Raw genomic sequence first — 21,150 nt, 5'->3', positions numbered from 1 at the left:
ACAGTGCCTTTAAACTGATTCTAGGAAGGATTTCCTATTTGAAGAGGATAAGACATTGGAATGCATTATTAAGGGAGATTGGGAAGACCCTTTTCCAAAGACTTTAAAGCAAAAGGGTGACTAATGTTCTGCGAAACTTCTCTGAACCAAGACATAGACTGGAATGCTATTCATAGTCAATTTCCATGCATCTGTGATTGACCAGCTTTACTTGGATTTTAGAGTCCCTTCCTAGGAAACATAGTGATGTTAACATTTATTTTTTGCATATGCTCTATAATTTCCCAAAATGCTATTATATATTATCATAATTTATTGTTACAGGAAAGTATGAGGAAGGTAGAGCATGATTATAGGTTAAATGTCATAAAATACTACAAAGATTTTAGTTATGGTGCCCGGGGAGGGAGCAGTGGGGAGAGAGCAGACAGGAAAGATGGCAGTCCTCAAAAAAGAACTCCTCTCTTTGGCAAAGCATTGGTGTATGCCTCTATAATAGTGTATTATGATAACCAGCCTTAAAATGGACAAGCAAAAAGGGAACTGAGAGACCATCAAGTTTATTCTCCAGTTTTCCAATCAAGAAATGGGCAGTGATCAGGCCAAGTTATGTCAAGAGAGAGGCAGAACTGACCAAAAACATAGGTCGCCTAACTCCCAGCCCTATACCCTTCCCATCTGTCTACATCTACACAGTCTCCCCTATAATTCTCACTTCTTTCAGTTTTATACCTTATCCATACCAGAAACCTGAGTTTAAAATTGATTGTAAATGAACAATAAATAATTTTACTTATTTCCTATGAAAAACACTATGAGCATCACTTTTACTTTTAGCTGCCAGTTTTAAAGAACAAAAAAGTAGAAAATAAATAGCAACTGATAGTAAGAATGATAGTAAATTCTATATATAAACATATCACTATTTATCCAGTGATGGGCATTTATCCTACAGTTGGGTTATTCTGAATAAAGCTGCTAGGAATATTCTCACACATATCTTTTGGAGGCTATAATCACTCATTTCTGTTGGTTTATATTCTTAGAAGTGGAATTAATTAATCATGGGAGATCCTTGATATTTCCCCTCAAACTTTATAGTCTTTGAACTTCTCGCATCCGTAAATGCAACCACCACCACCTATTTTCACACTCCAAATCTATGTGTTATCTCACCTTCATACCACCACCATTCACTCAATCATGAGTCCTTTTGTAATCTGAATTTGTCTACATCTAACATTCAAAATGTAATCTGAATTTGTCTACATCTAACATTCCTGCTACTAACATCTTTCAGTCACCATCACCCTATCTCAAGGCTACTGAAATTATCTCCCAAATGCCTCCTTGCTTCCACTTTTGACCTCCTCGGTTTCTCTCTACATAGCATTCAAGGTCTTAGTATTGTAAATCATCCTATCTAATAAAAGAGAAACATGGTAATTAGCCGTACATCCGCTACCCTTCCCATTGGCTAATCAGGGTGATATGCAAATTAACTGCCAGCCAAAATGGCGGCCGGCAGCCAGGCAGCTTGAAGCGAACATGAGGCTTGCTTGCTTCAGTGACGGAGGAAACCAACGTTCCCTGCCTGCCTTGCTGGCCTCTGAGCTTGCAGTTTGAAACATTGTTACAAATATAGAAGCTAAACAAAACCCCAGAAACCTGCTTTCAGCCAGCCGAGATCTCAGAGCTGGAGTTGATACAGTGTTTCGATTATAGAACCCAAACAAACCAGATACCTGCTTTCAGCAGCAGAGGCCTCAGAGCTGGAGCCAGAGCTAAAGCTGGCCCACAATAAAAAAAAAAGAAAAGAAAAAAAGGAGAGGTTGGGAGCTTCAGTCCCCCGCCAGCCTGAAAACGGCCCTCAGCCCCTCACCCAGACTGGCCAGGCACCCCAGTGGGGACCCCCACCCTGAAGGGTGTGTGACCAGCTGCAAACAGCCATCATCCCCTCACCCAGGCTGGCCAGGCACCCAAGCAGGACCACCACCCTGATCCAGGACACCCTTCAGGGCAAACCAGCCGGCCCCAACCCATGCCCCCAGCCGCGAGGCCTCCGAGCACCACTATCAGCAGAGCCGAGAGGCCTCCCGGCACCAGGATTGGTGTAACAGGGGGCAGCGCCCAAACCCCCTGATCGCCCTGCAGCTCTGTGTGTGACAGGGGCCGGGGCCACAACCTCCCTATCCGCCCTGCTCTGTTCATGACAGGGGAAGGCGCCCCAACCCCCTGATCAGCCCTGCTCTGTGCCTGATGGGGGGAGCTCCCCAACCCCCTGATTGCCCTGCGGCTCTGTGTGTGACAGGGTGCGGCACCCCCCCCCCCGCCCCCACGGGACCTGCTCTGTGTGTGATGGGGTAGAGCCATAACCTCCCCATCTGCCCTGCCCTGAGTGTGAGAGTGGCGGCGCCCCAACCCCCTGATCTGCCCTGCTCTGTGTGTGACAGGGGGGAGCTCCCCAACCCCCTGATGGGCCCTGCTCTGTGCGTGACGGGGGGAGCTCCCCAACCCCCTGATCGACCCTGCTCTGTGCGTGACAAGGTACGGAGCCCCAACCCCCCTGATGGGCCCTGCTCTGTGCGTGACAGGGGGCGGTGCCCCAACCTCCCCATTGACCCTGCCTTGAGTGTGATAGGGGGCGGTGCCCCAACCCCCCAATCGGCCCTACCCTGAGCGTGACTGAAGGTGGCGTCACAACCTCCCGATCCGCCCTGCTCTGTGCATGACAGGGGGCGGCGCCCCAACTCCCCAATTGGCCCTGCTCTGAGCCCGACCAGGGGCTGCACCTAGGGATTGGGCCTGCCCTCTGCCACCCGGGAGCAGGCCTAAGCCAGCAGGTTGTTATCTCCCGAGGGGTCCCAGACTGCGAGAGGGCACAGGCTGGGCTGAGGGACCCCTCCTCCCCCCGAGTGCACAAATTTTTGTGCACTGGGCCTCTAGTATCATATTATTTGCTTGCTTAAAACCTTCCTTCAAATTTCTAATAAAACCAAACTCCTTTCCTGGCTTACAAAGTCCTATTTTTTTTTTTAATCTGGCTACTACCTACCTCTCAAACTTTTTCCTTTATGCCAGTGCTCCAGCTACCTCTGGACTTCCTTCTTGAGTACACTAAGCTCATTTCCAAGGCACTCATAGCAGGTATCTTCTTCAGCTGAGAAGGCTATTCCCCTAATCTTTGTATGTCTAGCTCCTTCTGTTCACTCAGTTCTCAACCCAAAAGTCACCATGTCTGAGAGGCTTTCTCTGAACACCTGATCTAGTCTAGCCATTTGGTTTCTGGCTTTTACAACAATGTAGTTTAATTCTCCGCAGGGAAATTGTGACTATCTGATATTTTTATTTATTCCTTTCTTTATTGTGTGTTTCAATACAACAATGTATGCTCCATGAAGACAGGGAGCACTGCCTGTAAACTGCCATGCCCATGCTGACTCCAGACCTGGCGTACAGAATAAATGAATGACTTTAGTGACAGCAAGGGTCCAAATGTCCTCCAGCAGTCCTCAGAAACTGACATGTAGAACTGGAGAAAGCAGATGGTTGGAATAATTCAAGTTAGAAGTCTGACAGGTGTTCGCAAGCTTTGTTCAGGAAGTGATGATGTTGAGGGCATTGGATAGCAAAGGGAAGAAGCTATGTGGGGAGACAATATGGCTGCTGAAGGGAAACTGGAGATCTTGACATAGTTATCAGTAAATATTTGCTGAATGAATGAATGGATAAGTTAATGGAAGGATAAATAAAACAAAGAGATGGTAATAATTAAATGAATTATGATAGCATTCAAAACTCATTCTACCGTGTTGCTTCTGAAAGTTGAAAGAGGACAGCTTGCCCCAAACATATCAATAAAAGGCCCAAGACCCAGTGCTAGTACCAGCCTGCATTGCTTCATAGCTGGACCTCACCTGGGCACCTCCAAGCCCAATACAAATAGCAAATAGCAGCTGTCTGCAGATCCCTCTGTAGCTCCTGCTGGGTATCCCCAGGAAGTGGCTGACTTTGCACCTTCCTGGAGGCTCTAGAGCCAGTGCACCAGTAGAGAGCTTCAGACCATAGCAAATTACAAGTCTACACATCCACAAGTGACACACCCAAGAGGCAGACTCAATGAGCACCAGAACCCCACTGAAGCAAGTTCTGCTCCATAAGAGTGTTTGCTACACAGCAGTTCTTCCATTGTAGATGTAGCTATTCCTCACAGCTAACTGGCCTGGAAGTCAATTCCTCCCAGTGATGCCAACAGCAATCAAGGCTCAACTACAAGACTGTGTAAACAGCCCATACCAGGGCACACCTAGAGTGCCCAGCTCAAGTGACTGGGGAGGCTGAGCCACTGGGCTCTATAGGACACATAATACATAAGGCCACTCTACCAATTCCAGGAGACATAGCAGCTCTACTTAATACATAGAAACAAATATAGGGAAGCAGCCAAAATGCAAAGACAAACATGTCACAAATAAAAAAAATGGAAGAAAACAAACTACTGGACACAGAGTTCAAAACAATGATTAAAAGGTTACCCAAGAATATTCATGAGACTTTCAAGAATCTTAGAATGTCAAAGACATGAAAACAGACCAGTCAGGAATTAAGCATACACTAACTAAAATAAAGAATAATTTACAGAAATTCAACAGTAGAATAGAGGATTCTGAAAATCAAATCAATGATTTGGAATATGAGGGAGCAAAAAGCACCCAACCAGAAGAGCAAAAAGAATAAAAAAATATGAAGATACTATAATGAGTCCTAGGACAACTTCAAGTGTATCAACATTTGCATTATGGGGGTGCCAGAGGAGAAGAGAGAGAGCAATACATTGAAAACCCATTTGAAGAAATAATGGCAGAAAACTTCCCCTACCTGGTAAAAGAAATAGTCTTATAATCTAGGAAGCACAGAAAGTCCCAAACAAGAGGAACACAAAGAGGCCCACAACAAGACACATCATAATTAAAATGCTGAGGGTTAAAGACAAAGAGAGAATTTTAAAAGCAGCAAGAGAAAAGCAGTTAGTTACCTACAAGGGAGTGCCAATACAACTGTCAGCTTATTTCTCAATGGAAACTTTGCAGGCCAGAAGTGATTGGCAAGAAATATTCAAAGTGATGAGTAGTAAGGACCTAGTACCAAGTTTACTCTACCCAGCAAAGCTCTCATTTAGAATTGAGGGTAAGATAAAGAGCTTCACAAACAAGAAAAGCTAAAGGAGTTCATCACCATCAAACCAGTATTACATGAAATGTTGAAGGGTATTCTTCAAGAAGAGGAAGAAAAAGAAGAAGAAGGAGAAAAGGGAGGAGGAGGAAGAGGGGGAGATAAAAAATATGAACAATAAAATGACAACAAATACATATCAACAGTTGAATCTAAAAATAAAAAATAAATGAACAAGAGATCTAATGAACAAAGTAAACTGGTTAATAAAATAGAATCAGAAGCATGGAAGCATGGAACAGACTGACGAATCTCAGAGGAAAGGGGTGAGGGAGAACGGGAAGAGATTAACCAAAGGTCTTACCTCTGGACTCAAACAGTAGAGTGGTGAAGGCCTAGGGTGGGGAAGGAACCAGGTTGAGGTGGGTAATTGGGGGAAATAAAGGTGACATCTGTGATACTCTCAACAATAAAGATTTAAAATTGGGGAGGGAAAGAAAGTTAAAAGAAATAATATCTTTATGTAAATATGTAACTTATTTTCAGCAGGTCTCTGATGATATGGCTAGTTCTCTCCCTCCCCCCACCTATAGTCTAAGGAATAAGCCACGCTGTTTGAGATAGCTTTCTTACAGACTCACAATTAAGACTCTATCCATATGTATATTATTAATTTCCAATTGCACTAAATTGAACAGTACCTAATGTAAGCACAATAAGTTTGCTACAAAAAAATACCCCACAAAACACATTATCACTCAGTTTTCCTGCACTGTCTCTATAAATCAGTGCTATTTTTTTAAAGTTCAAGATATACTGAAAACCTTTACTAAATACAAACATCATAAATCATTAACTGGTCATTTCTAAAATTTATTTTAACTCCAGCCAGTGGTAACTATTACTGGGATTTGTTTCCACTCACAAGCATGCAGTATTATTTCAGGATAGTCAATGCTGTAATTTTGAAAGGGTCATCTAAGAATAGATCTTAAATGAATGCAATGGGAAATATTGTCAATAGAATACTGAGTGACTTAAAGCCCCATGGAGGCCTTGATAATGTCATTTCCCAGCAGTCAAATCAGAAGTCAGCACCAGGTGGCCTTGTTGATAGTCTGGGGAAGGATCTCACTGCCTGAGAAAGAGAGAATGTGAAGTCCTGTGAACCCCCAGAAGGATGGAAATAAAGGAAGGAGTAATGAAGGAGGCAAAAAAGCAAATGAGCCCAGAGAAATTCCCAGAACGTGATGGAACCAGAGATCTCATCAGGCTGCTGAACAAAAGCAAAGAGACTCCATTCATCTCTGCTTTACAGTAGGCCCTTTTGTTTTACTCATATGGTTTCTCTTTTATTCATATATCACAGTGTTGAGATGATATCAAGAGAAAAAGGAAGTAGAGAGAGAAGAGGAGGGAGAAGAGTGAAGAAAAGCACTTCTTTCATTAGAAAAGCATTTTATTTCCACAGGGAAATGGTCTAAGATAAATTTATCTTCCCCAACATTCTGAAAATTCTCCGCAGGCCAATAGGCCAGCCCATCCCTGTGGGAAGCTGCTGCCTCCAACTGGCTTGTTGGTTTTATTTAGACCAGGCATCAGCCCAGTACCTCCGTTTCTTTTTTCTCCATCTGAAACTGTGATTGACCCCACTGACTGATGGTGATGTTGTAAAGCATGCTGAACATCTTGGAATGAAACCTGTTCATGGACAGAACTTTCAACTCCACGCACTTAATTCCCATGACACTAAGCAGCAGTGTCACCATTGTGGAACATTTACCATTTGCCAGCTTTGTGAGAAACAAGTTACTTACAAGACCTCATTGGATTTGACAATATTTACACATACAAATGTACAACCACCAGGAAGGAAGATTTCTCCATCCTAAAGCTAAGGAAGCTAAAGCATAATAACTTATTATGAAAGTAATAAAATTGTTGAATTTGGACCTGAATCCACATCTGACTCCAGAGCCCAGGTTGTCTTAAAATAGTTTTAAATTAGATAAAATAAAGCAATTAGAATAGTGAGTTTGTTGGGAGTTGGAGTTATGGAAAAGATAAAGTGAATTTCATAGCAAAGTTGGAATTATCTACACCACCCTTGAGCCCATGCACTTGCACAGAGAATTGATTGTTGACTGGTAAGTGGTGAAAGCGACAGTCATCTGGAGTTCCAGGCCAGGCTCTTCTTCCTGACCATAGTCATGCCCCTAACCTCCTTAGATCTCTTTAAATCTTATCTGTTAAATGAAATGTCTCTCAGGGCCTTTACAGCTCTAAAATATTCCCATTGGATTCCCATCAGTAGCCTATTTCTGGGTAGCGTGAAGTATGTCACATGCCATCTGAAAAAAGAGGTTACATTAGTAATTACAAAATTAGGTCAACAGCACCTGCAGGACTGCCTGTAGCACTAGTGAATGCAAAGTATCCTGACATTAAAACTAGCAAATGGGTTGGGTCAAATGGGTTGGTATACTAAGTTTTAGGTGACTCTATTGTCATACTAGTTGCTTTCTGTTCTGGATAGTATTGCTGTGTAACAAGCAGCCCCCAAACTAGTGGCTACTTGATTTTGTTCACAATTTTGTGGGTCAGAAATTTGAAAATAACTCAGGTGGGCTGTTTAATTCTAATCCACATACATTATCTATGGTGGCTGGAGCTGGAGGATACCCCTCCAAGATGGTTTCCTCATCTGCATGTCTGGAGACTCCCTCCACATGGCTTCTCATCCCTCTGGCCTCTTCCTGTGGCTTAGACTTCTCCCAGGATGGCTGTCTCAGGGTATTCATAGGTCTCACATGGCGAGTGGCTTCTAAATGACCAGACAAAAGCTGTCAGTCCTCGTAGAGGCTATGCCCAGAGTGGAATAGTGTCACTTCCATTATAACCTATTAGTCAAAGCAGTCACAGAGTAGTTCAGATTTAAAAGGGGATGAAACAGCTTCCACATTTCAATGTCAGATTGTCAATCTACCATGGTGTCCTACCTCAGAATCTGGCCAGAAGGGTCCCAGGTAACGTCTGGTTTTGGAGAAAGTCAGTGTTCCAGGACACAGAACAGCAACCACCCACCAGAAAGGACCGTTGCCTGCCCAACATCCATGATCCAACCAGCTCTCTTCTGGCAGCAGAACCTTGGGGAACCTGACTTCCTCACCTTTTAGTTCAGTTCATGTGGTTTGGATAGCAGATAGATTTACCCTTGGAACATGTGATTTGGACCTGACCAATATCATCAGTGTCTAGAACAGCCGTGGGAAAACTACGGCCCGTTGGCCGGATCCGGCCTGTTTGAAATGAATAAAACTAAAAAAAAAAAAAAGACCGTACCCTTTTATGTAATGATGCTTACTTTGAATTTATATTAGTTCACACAAACACTCCATCCATGCTTTTGTTCCAGCCCTCCGGTCCAGTTTAAGAACCCATTGTGGCCCTTGAGTCAAAAAGTTTGCCCACCCCTGGTCTAGAACAATGTCTGGCACATAGTAAGTCTTCACTGTAAATAAGTGGAAGAAAAATAATTAATTCCTCTGGTCACAAGGGTTGTTTAAGGGATGGACATATGATTCAAGTTCAAGGACTTCTAGAAGGATAGAGGTATCCTCTTTATGCTGAACTTGGAGTTGTCAGCATGTAATCCTAGAGTCATTGAGAGACACTACAAGGTAAATCCCTGTAAGAGAATGGAGCTGACCCAGGGGAAAAGAAAACTGAGAGATGAAAAAAAAGCAAGACAAAGTCTTGATGACATCAGTTAACAGTCAGCTGTGCCTAAAGTTAGTCTATCTCCTGGACTATTCAGCTAAATGGCTAAAATCCAAAACACTGACACCACCAAATTTGGTTAGGATGTAGGACAACTAGAACTCATTTGTTAGTGGTGGGAATGCAAAGTAGAACAGCCACTTTGAAGGACATTTTGGTAGTTTTTTACAAAGCTCATCATTGCCTTTACCATACTATGCAGCAGTCATGATCCTAGGTACTTACCCAAATGAATTAAAAACTTACATTTACGGAGGAGTGGAGGGGGGGTGGCAAAAGGGGGATAAGGATACATATGTAATACCTTAATCAATAAAGAAAAAAATAAAAAATAAAAAACAGCTTACATTTACGCAAAAACCTGTACATTGCCCTAGCCAGTTTGGCTAAGCAGTTACAAAGAGTTGGCCTGCAGATTGAAGGTATCTGGGTTCAATTCTGGTCAAGGGCACATACCTTGAGCACCAGCCCTAGTCAAAGTGCATGGGGGAAGCAACTAATTGTCTCTCACGTCGATGTTTCTCTCCCTGTCTCTCCCCCTCCCTTCCACTCTCTCTAAAAATCAATGGAAAAATATCCTCGGGTGAGGATTAATAAAAAACAAAAACCTGCATATATATATGTGTGTGTGTGCATATATATATACTAGAGGCCCGGTGCACAAAAATTTGTGCACTCGGGGGGGGGGCGGGAGGGGGTCCCTCAGCCCGGCCTGTGCCCTCTCGCAGTCTGGGACCTTTAGGGAGATAACGACCTGCTGGCTTAGGCCTGCTCCCGGGTGGCAGAGGGCAGGCCCAATCCCTAGGTGCAGCCCCTGGTCGGGCTCAGAGCAGGGCCGATTGGGGAGTTGGGGCGCTGCCCCATGTCATGCACAGAGCAGGGCGATCCGGAGGTTGTGATGCCACCTTCAGTCACGCTCAGGGTAGGGCCGATTGGGGGGTTGGGGCACCGTCCCCTGTCACACTCAAGGCAGGGTCGATGGGGAGGTTGGGGCGCCACCCCCTATCACGCACAGAGCAGGGCCCATCAGGGGGTTGGGGCGCTGCCCCCTGTCACACACAGAGCAGGGCCGATCGGGGGGGTTGGGGTGCCACCACTCTTACACTCAGGGCCGGGCCGATGGGGAGGTTATGGCTCTACCCCGTCACACACAGAGCAGGGCCCATGGGGGGCGGGGGGGGGGGGGGGGGTTGGCGAGCTCCCCCCTATCAGTCACAGAGCAGGGCTGCTCAGGGGGTTGGGGCCCCGCCCCCTGTCACACACAGAGCCGCAGGGCGATCAGGGGGTTTGGGCGCTGCCCCCTGTCATGCTGATCCCAGTGCCGGGAGGCATATTAACCTTTTTACTATATAGGGTAGAGGCCTGGTGCATGGGTGGGGCCAGCTGGTTTGCCCTGAAGGGTGTCCTGGATCAGGGTAGGGGTCCCCCACTGGGGTGCCTGGCCAGTCTGGGTGAGGGGCTGAGGGCTGTTTTCAGGCTGGGAGTGACTGAAGTTCCCAACCACTCCTTTTTTTCTTTTTTCTTTTTTTATTCTGGGCCAGCTTTACCTTGAGGCTTGGCTCCAGCTCTTAGGCCTCCGTGGCTGAAAGTAGGTTTCTGGCCTTTGCTTACAATGTTGCGAAACTGCGGGCTGAAGTCCGGCGGTATTTGTTACAGTGTTTCTTAAACTGCTGGCTCAGAGGCCTGCAGCCGCAGGCGGGGAACGTTGGTTTCCTCCAAAGATCCTCCGTCACTGAGGCAAGCAAGCCTCATGTTAGTTTCAAGCTGCCTGGCTGCCGGCCGCCATCTTGGCTGACAGTTAATTTGCATATCTCGCTGATTAGCCAATGAAAAGGGTAGCGGTCATACGCCAATTACCATGTTTCTCTTTTATTAGTGTAGATATATATATATGGCAGCTTTCTTTATGATTGCCCCAAATTGGAAACAACCAAGATTTACTTTAGTAGGTGAATAGATAAGCTATGGTACATCCATGCAATGGACTATTATTCTGATATAAAAAGAAATTAGCTATCAAGGCATAAAAAAAAAACATGGAAGAAACTTAAATGAATATTGCTAAGTGAAAGAAACCAGTAATGAGAAGCTAAAGGCTACACAATGAATGATTCCAAATAAATGACTTTCTGGAAAAGGCAAAACTCAAAAGGGACAAGTAGAGAGAGGGAGAGAAGAAGGAGCAAATAGGTGGAGCACAGAGGATTTTTAGGGCAGGGAAACTATTAGTGCACGGGGGGGGGGGGGGTGTCCCTCAGCCCAGCCTGCACCCTCTCCAATCCCAGGGATCTGGCCTAAACCGGAAGTCAAACATCCCTCTCACAATCCTGGACCACTGGCTCCTAATCGCTCACCTGCCTGGTCACCCCTAACTGCCCCCCCCCACTGGCCTGATCGCCCCTCACTGCCTCTGCATGCCAGCCTGATTGCCCCTAACTGCCCCCCCTGCCAGCCTGGTCACCCATTACTGCCCCCCCCCGCCCCCCGCCAGCCTGGTCATCCCCAAGTGTCTCCCTCTGCTGGCCTGGTCACCCCTAACTGTCCCCCTCTGCCAGCCTGGTTGCCCCCAACTGCCCCCCTTCTGGCCTAGTCACCCCTCATTGCCCCCCTGCCAGCCTAATCGCCCCCAACTGCTCCCCCGCCAGCCTGATTGCCTTTTATTGCCCCCCCTGCTGGCCTGGTTGCCCCAAACTGCTCCCCTCTGCCAGCTTGGTCACTCCTAACTGCCCCCCCTCCTGGCCTGGTTACCCCCAACTGCCCACCCTGCCAGCCTGGTTGCCTCTCACAGCCCCCCTGCCACTGCCCTGGTTGCCCCACACAGCCTGCTGTTCAGTCATTTGGTTGACACCTCACTAACCCCCCTGCCGGCCTGGTCGCCCCCTGCAGACTGCTTGTTCAGTCATTTGGTCGTCCCTCACTAACCCCCCTGTTGACCTGGTTGTAGGCAGCCATCTTGTGAGGACGTGAGGGTTAACTTGCATATTACCTCTTTATTATACAGGATGATTCTATATTAGTGGATGCATGTCATTATACAATTGCCAAAACCCATAGAATATACAACACAAAGGGCAAACCCTAATGTAAACTATGGATAATGATAATGTATCAATATTGGCTTATCAGTTGTTATAAATATACCACACTAATGCAAGATGTGGTATAATAGGGGAAACTGTGTGCAGGAGGGGATGGGGGATGGTGGGAAGAGGGTTATATGGAGACTTTATTTTCTTTTCAACTTTTCTGTAAGCCTAAAATTGCTCTAAAAAATAAAGTGGTTTTTTTAGAAATATGTTTTTATTGATTTCAGAGAGAAAAAGGTAGAGGGAGAAAGAGATAAAAAAAAATCAGTGATGAGAGAGAATCATTGATCATCTGCCTCTTGCATGCCCCCCTACTGGGGATTAAGCCCACAACCCAGGCATGTCCCTGACCAGGAATTGAACCGTGACTTCCTGGCTCATAGGTCAAGACTCAACCACTGAGCCACACTGGCCAGACTAAGGTGTTTTTGTGTGTGTGTGTTTTAAAGCTGTATAATCTTGATGGCATAATTTGTCATACCTATGCCTAAAATTAGTCCATCCCCTGGACTATTCAGCTACAAATCAATACATTGTCTTTTTAGCTTAACCAAGCTTGGGTTCATTTTCTGTTACTTATAATAAAAAAACAACAACAAACGAACATAGTCCTGATAGCTTTGGGGAAGAAATTCAGTTTGGTGGCCACAAAATGGCATGCAAAGACTATGACAGAACCTGATGAAGACAGACAGCAGTCAGCAAAGGATATTAGGATTTTCCAACAACCAGGAAGTGCTAGGATGGGCCTTCCCATGGCCCTGGTAATGAGAAAAATGGAAGCCATATGCCAGCCAGAATCAAGGTGCCAGGTGAAGGCTCAGGGATAGGACTCCAGACTAGAGAATGGGGAATGGAAAGAGAAGGTGGGAGCTGAAATACTGAACAGATTGTCAAGACAGTCAGTTCCCAGGGAACAAGGCAAAAGCCAGATATCAAGAACAATGAAACTTACTCTGAACAGACCATATAACATGTCCATTGCATGTCACTCAGTAGGTACTCCCAGTCTCCCTTACCTCTCCTACTTTTTCTTTATTCCTTAGCATTTTATCACTAACAGCTATTAATTTACTTACTTATTATGTTCCACTTGGGAAAATCTAGATTAATGAGGGCAGCACTCATCTGTTTTGTTCATGAACCTAAAACAGCACCTGGAATATAGTAGGTGCTTATTAAATATTTGTTAAATGCTAAATGAATTACTCTTCTTGGATAAGATAATGGGAGAGAATTAAAAGAGGGACTATAGATTGCTTGAATTCAAATATTAGTATAGGGTTGGATAATAAAGTGCTAGAAAGGTAGTAATGGTTAGATTTTAGCAATTCTCCCTGAATCCTATATCACCCCTTAGTCCCTGCACCATCTCTTTCCTTCTCTTTCATAATCAAACATCCTGGAAGACACTTTGCATTCCTCATCCCCACTCTCCCAGATTCACTGTAATATTGCAGCCACCATTCCATTGAAACAACTCTCATAAAGGCCATACTTTTTAACAAAATCAAATGCACTTTGTTTTAAATGTTTATTGTTGAAAGTATTACATAGGTCCTCCTTTCTCCCCCATAAACCCCTTCCAGCCTGATCCCATCCTCCTCCCACTCCCCAAACCCTCAGCACCCCATTATCTGTGTCCATGGGTTATGCATATATGCATACAAGGTCATTTGTTGATCTCTTCCCACCCACCTTCCCCTGCCTTCCCTCTGAGGTTCAATAGTCCGTTCATTTTCTATAACTCTGGGTCTATTTTTGACCATCAGTTTGTTTGGTTCATTAAATTCCACATATGAGTGAAATCATGTGATACTTATCTTTCTCTGACTGGTTTATTTCACTCAGCATAGTACTCTCCAGGTCCATGCATGATGTTGCAAATGGTAAGAGTTCTTCCTTTTTTATTGCTGCATAATATTCCATTGTGTAACTGTACCATAGTTTTTTTATCCACTCATCTGCTGATGGCCACTTAGGCTATCCAAGTCTTAGCTATTGTAAATTGCGCTGCTATGAATATAGGGGTGCATATATTTTAAATGCACTTTTTAGTCCCTATGTCTCTTAGCATCTTCTACTTTCTCCTTCTTAAAAGTTCCTCTTCCTTCAGCTTTCATACCCTTCTGGTTTTCCTCTTGCCTTTTTTTTTTTTTTTTACCTTTCTCAGTCCCTTCACAGGCTCTCTTTACTCTTTGCTTGAAATGCTGATGATCCATACCCATGTGATATCCTTGGACCTCCTTTCTCCCTCTGCTTACTCTAGATCAATGATGGCAAATCTTTTGAGCTCGGCCTGTCAGCATTTTGAAAAACCCTAACTTAACTCTGGTGCCATGTCACATATAGAAATTTTTTGATATTTGCAACCATAGTAAAACAAAGACTTATCTTTTTGATACTTATTTTATATATTTAAATGCCATTTAACAAAGAAAAATCAACCAAAAAAATGAGTTCGCGTGTCACCTCTGACACGCATGTCATAGGTTCGCCATCACTGCTCTAGATTCTCCCTAAGTGATCCCAGTCACTTCCATGAATTCAACAATGACCAACCTCTATCTTCAGCTTATCCTACTTTCCTCTGTCTCCCAGTTATATGTATGCCAATGCCTCATAGGCACCTCAAATTCAGCATTTCCAAACTCAAACACGTCTTCTCCCTTCAAAATCTGTGACATCACTCTCTCCATCACTGCCCAGCCTATTAAACTAGAAGTGATCTATAACTTACTTTCCTTCTTAAAATCCCACATTTAACCAGCTATCAAGTCCTATAAATTCTATCTTCAAAACATCTCCTAAATTACATCATTCTCTGTCATTATTTCTTCCCCAGATTCCTGTAGTAACTTCCTAAGTGGCTTTCTTACTTTCAGTCTTGTCCCATGCAGTTAATTTCCCATGATAAAGTGATGTTTTAAAAATTATTTTCCTTAAAATTCCCCAATTATTCCCCATGACCTTCCGTATAAAATCCAAAGTTCTCAATAAGGCATAAAAAATTTTTATGTTCTGTCTGCCTGTCCCTCAGCCCCAGCCCCCATCAGATCCTTCCTTGCAATCATATACAGCCACAGGGAAGGTCTTCCTAAAACACCATCACCTGCCTTTGCCTTGGCAGTTCCCACTTATTCTTCAAGATTTAATTTATGTGTCACCTCCTCTAATTTGGAGTCCACTGTTTATTTCTGTTGAAGCACTTGCTATATCATTCTTATTTTGCTTTTCTATATTCCCAACTAAATTAGGGGTTACTTGAGAAATGGTCATTCTCTTTCATTTCTATATTCCTCTCAGAAGTAAACAAGTGCCTGGCTCTTAGTAAGTGCTCAATAAATATATGTTGAATGAATGAATGTCTTCAAGTTGGGAATGAGGGTCAAGGTTAGATCTAACAAAGGGTAATGGACATCTATCATTCTTTTTGACCACTCAGTATCTGAACCTTCCTCCCATGCCTAGAGAATTCCTTTAAATCTCAGTGGAAAGCAGAGCCTACCTCCCACTTTTGATGCTGAAGATATCAATAGCTCTATCTCAGTTTTTCCTGTAGCTATCGCAAAGGCTCTACTTTGACTTGCTCCCTCAAGACTTTCAATAGCAGCTCAAGATAGTTGCGACTGGAAACAGTGGCCATTAGGCAAATGTGCATTCTGGCCAGCAACAGCACTGGTGCTACTAGCAACTGGTAGAATCAGAGGAGCAAGTATAGCATCTATTCTAGCCAAGACCAAAGAACTGTCTTCACAGGAACCGTTCTGCCATACAGTATGGGGTTTGTTCCAGATTGTGAAGCCCAGAGACTAATCTTTCAGCCTCCTGGTGACTCTATAAACTACAGAGCTATCCTTTGATCAATTTTATTTCAATCAACCAGAATTCATTTCTGCTGCTTGCAACTACAAACTCTGATTGGTACCTAGAAATTTCAAAGGTAAAGCAATTAACCAAGATGCAGCACAAAGAAAACCAGGTAAAATTCCAGGGGCACCAAAGCCTCAGCAGTCCCAGTGGGACCATATGACCTACTTGCTCAAGTGCCAGCTAGCCTGGATTTTACCCTCTCCTTCCTCAAAGCAAGGTGTGAAAATAGACCTGATTATACCTTTGGGATCTAGAGTAGCTTTCCTTTAAAAAAAGGAAAAAATCCCAATGCCACGTGTTCTGTGGTATGCTCAGAGTTCAGTACCAGGTTAGACCTTTTAAAGGGCTGCAAGAGAACTGGAATTTGGTTCCAGCCAGCGTTTCTGGGAAGATGAATCTTGAGGTGGAATGACTGTGTCTGTAAGCCAGAGAATATTGCCATTCAAAAGAAGCAAAAGTCCAGATCATGTGACCTACCAGCCTCTGGAAGCCAGTTTGTCTGATGATTTGGAACAGGAGTGACACTCAGAGGGGTAGCTGGTGACTGGAAAGCCTTTCCCTGCTCGCAGGATCTAAGGCACCTCCTTAGATCAGCACCTCCCAGTGAGATCCTCCTGTTGTTTTGCATTCGCCTGTTACCCCACTTCCCATCTCAATCAACCTGGCTTCTGAGATATTAGTGCCCATTCCTCGATCCTGGTGAAAATCTACTCTGTAAAGCAAAGCTAGACTGTGAGTTCATCTAAGTAAAATGTACGTATTTCATATAATAATTTCCCCGGGTGCCCTAGCCAAATGAATAATGTACTGGCCTTTTTAGAACTGGGGCATGGCCAAAGTTCACATGCCAGTCATAGTGAGGTCTTCAGAGACATGAAGTGAGTCAGAAGGATAGTAGTTGCTATATGCTAGCATTGCTCTATTTGCATAAATTCTCACCATTGGCCTCATAAATCTCAGGGAGCAGAGGCACCAGCAAACCCACCCCCTGCCCCCCCCCCAATAATATTCTTTCTACTATTTTTCTGTAGTGACTAAAATCATTAGCAGTCATGTCTTTGAGATAAGGCGTAGTTCCAAAACAACTTTATGACAATGCAAATGTGTTATGGAGAGATCATTAGCAGCCATAAACACAACTACAGCTAGTAAACCTAGAGGGAATGAAACATAAGATAAAGAAGAGGGAAGGAAAAAAAAAAGGTCTAATCTCACCATGGAAGCCAGTCATGGCTGAGGCACCTCAGTGATAGTCCTGAGGAGCTGGGGCAATTGGAAACTCAGAAAGATGGGAGTGACCCGCTCATCGGGAAAACACCTAGGAAAAAACCACCTGGAGGCAGGAGAACAATTTGGAGACAAGGCCTGAATAAAAACCCATTGGCAACATCTCCAAGGCCTTTCTTATGGAAGCCAATTGCACTCCTCATGAATGGCTTCTAAATGCACCTTCCCAGGCAACTACTGACCATGGTCTGAGCCACGTCTTGGGACATAGGACATCTGTGGAAACCAAGAGAGCATAAGTATCATAGTGGAAAGATATAAAAATGACATTTGCTGGAAAAGCATTTTTAAAGCACTGTAAAGTTATCAAAGATGAGAACATTCAGGTCTATGAAAAGTGCAGACATAGTACATGCCTTTTACTGATAGTGTGCCAGACATCTCATGAACCTACAAGACCCAGAATCTAGTCCAGTGATGGCGAACCTATGACACGCGTGTCAGAGGTGACACGCGAACTCATTTTTTTGGTTGATTTTTCTTTGTTAAATGGCATTTAAATATATGAAATAAGTATCAAAAAGATAAGTCTTTGTTTTACTATGGTTGCAAATATCAAAAAATTTCTATATGTGACACGGCACCAGAGTTAAGTTAGGGTTTTTCAAAATGCTGACACGCCGAGCTCAAAAGGTTCACCATCACTGGCCTTAGACCCAGGCAATCAGAGCCTCTACTTGCAGCACTTTGCTCTAGAGATTCTCAGTCTAGGAGTTCTGGGCCAGGAGACAGGCCCACCTCCTTTTTCCAGGCATCACTTTCCAGACTGCACCCATCTCCCTTCCAGACCATGCTCCAGGTACTTGGGACCCAAAAATTCCCTGGCCTAACCATGCCAGGTGGGGCCTTCTTCCTCAGGTCTGCATTCCTGGAGGACTACATGGCAGGTGTGTGCACCTATAGTCAGGAAGAAGGTTCAAAGGGTGGCTCTTTGGGGTGGAATGGGCGGCATTGGGACCTGCAGGCTGAGGTATACAGATATGTGCTAAAGTACAAAGCAGAATTAGGGAGGGCACAAAGAGGGAGTTTGGCCTCAGGCTTTTTTTTTTTAATCATTGCCCCAGTCCTGCAAATATCAGGAGCACGTCTGCCCAGCGCATTATTTCTACGTAAATCAGCACATCTGTTAAGGGATTGGCCCCATAGGCTTTTGGACATCTGCTAGGTAATGAGAAGGAGGAGCACAATAGGCCCCAGCTGGGCAGATGGGGTGTGTACATCTGCTCGCTTCCTTCCTCATTATGACTCCCTGGGAAAGGTTGAATCCCAACACAAAGATCCCACCTCCAGCCTTCCCAAACAAGAGATAGTTTCAAAGCAAACTCACAAGTGTGGGTTTTTAAAGACGCTCATTTACTATTAAAACTAGAGGACATTTTGGGAAACCATTCGGTTTTTATATAATTTCTGATATGCCGGCCTTAGTCCTTTAAGGGGCTGAGCACAGCCTGTCCTCTGTGACTTTTTTTGAGCTTATCAGTTAAAGATGGGGAACTGTCCCTGAAAAGGGAATTCTGAACAAGTCTGGGAAGCCAAGCATTGGGCAGAGTTCCTAATGGAGGCAGGTAGAGTGGAGTAACCTGATAGGCTAACCCTTGAAAAATGTGGGAAGTACTGTGGGATGTCTGTAGACCACCCCCAGATGCCCTTGAAGTTGTCCCTCTGCCCTGGTCTCCGGCTGTGAGAGCTGCAGGGAAGAGTAGGCAAAGAAGCCTCCCGTTGTAACATACCCAGACTGAGGTCTACCTGCTCTGAGCTCCCACCTCCACCTCCAAAGAAGGGGAAGGGTTGTGAACAGTGCCAGAAAGCTTTTCTTAGTGGTTGTGAAGGCAAGGAGGTTGTGAAAAGAATGAAAGGAATCAGGAAAGAGATTGAATCCACAACTTCTCTCTTACTCTGGATTCCAAATATTTTTTTAAATACCAACCAGTCTCCCTCTTTTGATATTTACTGGGCCAGGGTGGATTTTTCCATTTCAAGCTGATGTCATTTCTGGCCTGCAGGTTTCCCAATATCCCGTCTGCTGTTGCCACTGACTCCTGCAGACACTGACCCCATTCACTCTGGTCTGAGAGGGCATCCTTCCTTCCTGTTTTTGCTGCAGTCTGGAAAGTGATGCCTGGAAAAAGAAACTCAACCTATCACCTATCAAATCTCTATGATGTCAGAGATTCTTCCTTTTTGCTCCTCACTCATCTCCTCAAAGGTGGCTTTCTGAACCACCCTGGCATAGAGCCCAGGGAAGGGACAGAATGCCTGGAAGGGACCCTGCTTTACACTCAAAAGTTTGCTTTTCCCATTCCACTTGTTAAAAGTTCAGACTAGAATTTTCCTTCCTCTTCAGGGCCAAGTCTAGATGCAAAGGCATATAGCATCTAGTAAATCTTGGTTGTTAATAAGAAGAGCTTGGTATAGAATATAAACAGCCAATTCAAATTCCAGTATGGAATATGAACTAAATTTCTACCAGCGTATATAATCCTCTCATGTGTGTGAGGACCTCATGTGTGTGACAGTATCTATTGAGGTGGATAAGGCTCCTGTAATCTTAGCCATTCAAATACAATGTTGTATAAAAGAAAATGTAAACATGGACAATTTTTATCAGCCTAAGTATAATTTTAATAAGTGCTCCCTAGGCACAAAGTTTCCAGCTCAAAAGCTGTTATGATATTATTGAAAGAGTAATAATAAAAAGAGTGGTAACATGTCTCTGCACATGCACACACACACACACAGACATACATACACTAAGCTTTTATGACCACCCTTTTCCTGACAAACCAAACTCTACTATTCACTCCTAACCAGGATGGCAACAGGAACTGGAAGTTCAAAATGGGAGTAGAAAGCACCATTATACTGAACACATGGAGATCAGACTAAAAACAAGTTCTCTTCCTGGTCTCCACACCTTAATCTCACAAAGGGCTTCCTCAGATGTTGATGCTTGGTCAAGATACACTGGATATGGAAGGAACTTCTAGATTTACTGAGAGTCATCATAATTATTTAATACTGACTTAATGATAAACTAGAGTTCTTTTCTGGTTTTCCTCATATCCATGTTATATTTACTGTGTGTGGATGAGTAGAAAGAAAATGAGGGGAAAGAAATAGAATATTTAAATGAGTGACATTTTGTTTATTTCAAGTTTTTACTTTACATCTAGTCTCTGGTGACAAAGAGAATTTTTACTGCTTTTCAAAGAAGGAAAAAAGTATGCTTACTTTTGATAATCAAAGAAAGTATTTTGTGAATTGTTTTCCAAATTTTCAACATCCTCCTTCCCAGTAATGGCTAAAAAGATTTATTTTGAAATTAACTAACAAATTTTTCACATCAAAAAAAATTTTTTAAACCCAAGTAATTTCTGAAATATATATGTATGGGTCATTATGCCTCTTGTGAAGCCCCTTCCCCAATAAACACCAAAGCACTGTGAGTAGGATAGCCTCGAGATCAGCTCCAGAGGTAAGATCTGCCTTGTCTAACCAAGCACTATAGTTCCATCTCCTTGGAAATCAGGATAATAAGAGAACCTCGAAGGTTTGTTTTATGGTTGGAAAAGAAATATTCTCTCTTCCTGCCGAACTTTTTCCTCCACTGAACAAGGATGTGAAAGCCCTAAGGAGTACTGACAGCCATGTTGTGACTATATGAAGGAGCCAGCCTTTAAGAAAAAGAAAGTGACACTGTGAAAGGCAGAGAAGTAGCAGGGAAAGAGCTGGTCTTTGGTGCCCTCTTTGAGCTCCTGTTTCAAACCACTGCAAACCCTGCACTGACTCTGGACCTTTCAGTAATAAAAGCTGTATTTTCCTCACTTGTTTGAGTTGTGGTTTCTTCAGCTGAGATGCAGCATATCTTGCCAGGTACAACACATCTATGTGTCTGCAACCATATGGATCATTTAATTTCTCTTGTAGAAATCCATTATATACTGAAAATCAT

General features: G+C 43.9%; 1 protein-coding gene and 1 pseudogene across 2 annotated transcripts in view; both read right to left on the bottom strand.

The window, feature by feature from the left end:
- Positions 1–6,941, bottom strand: part of LOC308529249 (transmembrane emp24 domain-containing protein 10-like) — a 71,104-nt pseudogene extending 64,163 nt beyond the window's left edge. Inside the window, exon 1 of the transcript in view lies at positions 6,783–6,941. The product of the transcript in view is annotated as a transmembrane emp24 domain-containing protein 10-like (transcript). The remainder of the gene's footprint in view (positions 1–6,782) is intronic.
- The window catches only part of FAM107B (family with sequence similarity 107 member B), a gene marked incomplete at its 5' end in the record, with an annotated part of 275,235 nt that overhangs the window by 214,187 nt on the left and 39,898 nt on the right, over positions 1–21,150 (bottom strand). The window lies entirely within an intron of this gene.

Source organism: Myotis nattereri, assembly GCF_964212035.1.
Source record: "Myotis nattereri genome assembly, chromosome: 1".
In the NCBI taxonomy this organism is placed as follows: domain Eukaryota; kingdom Metazoa; phylum Chordata; class Mammalia; order Chiroptera; family Vespertilionidae; genus Myotis; species Myotis nattereri.
Note: the sequence above shows the minus strand (reverse complement) of the source record. Positions and strands in the feature narration are given on the sequence as shown.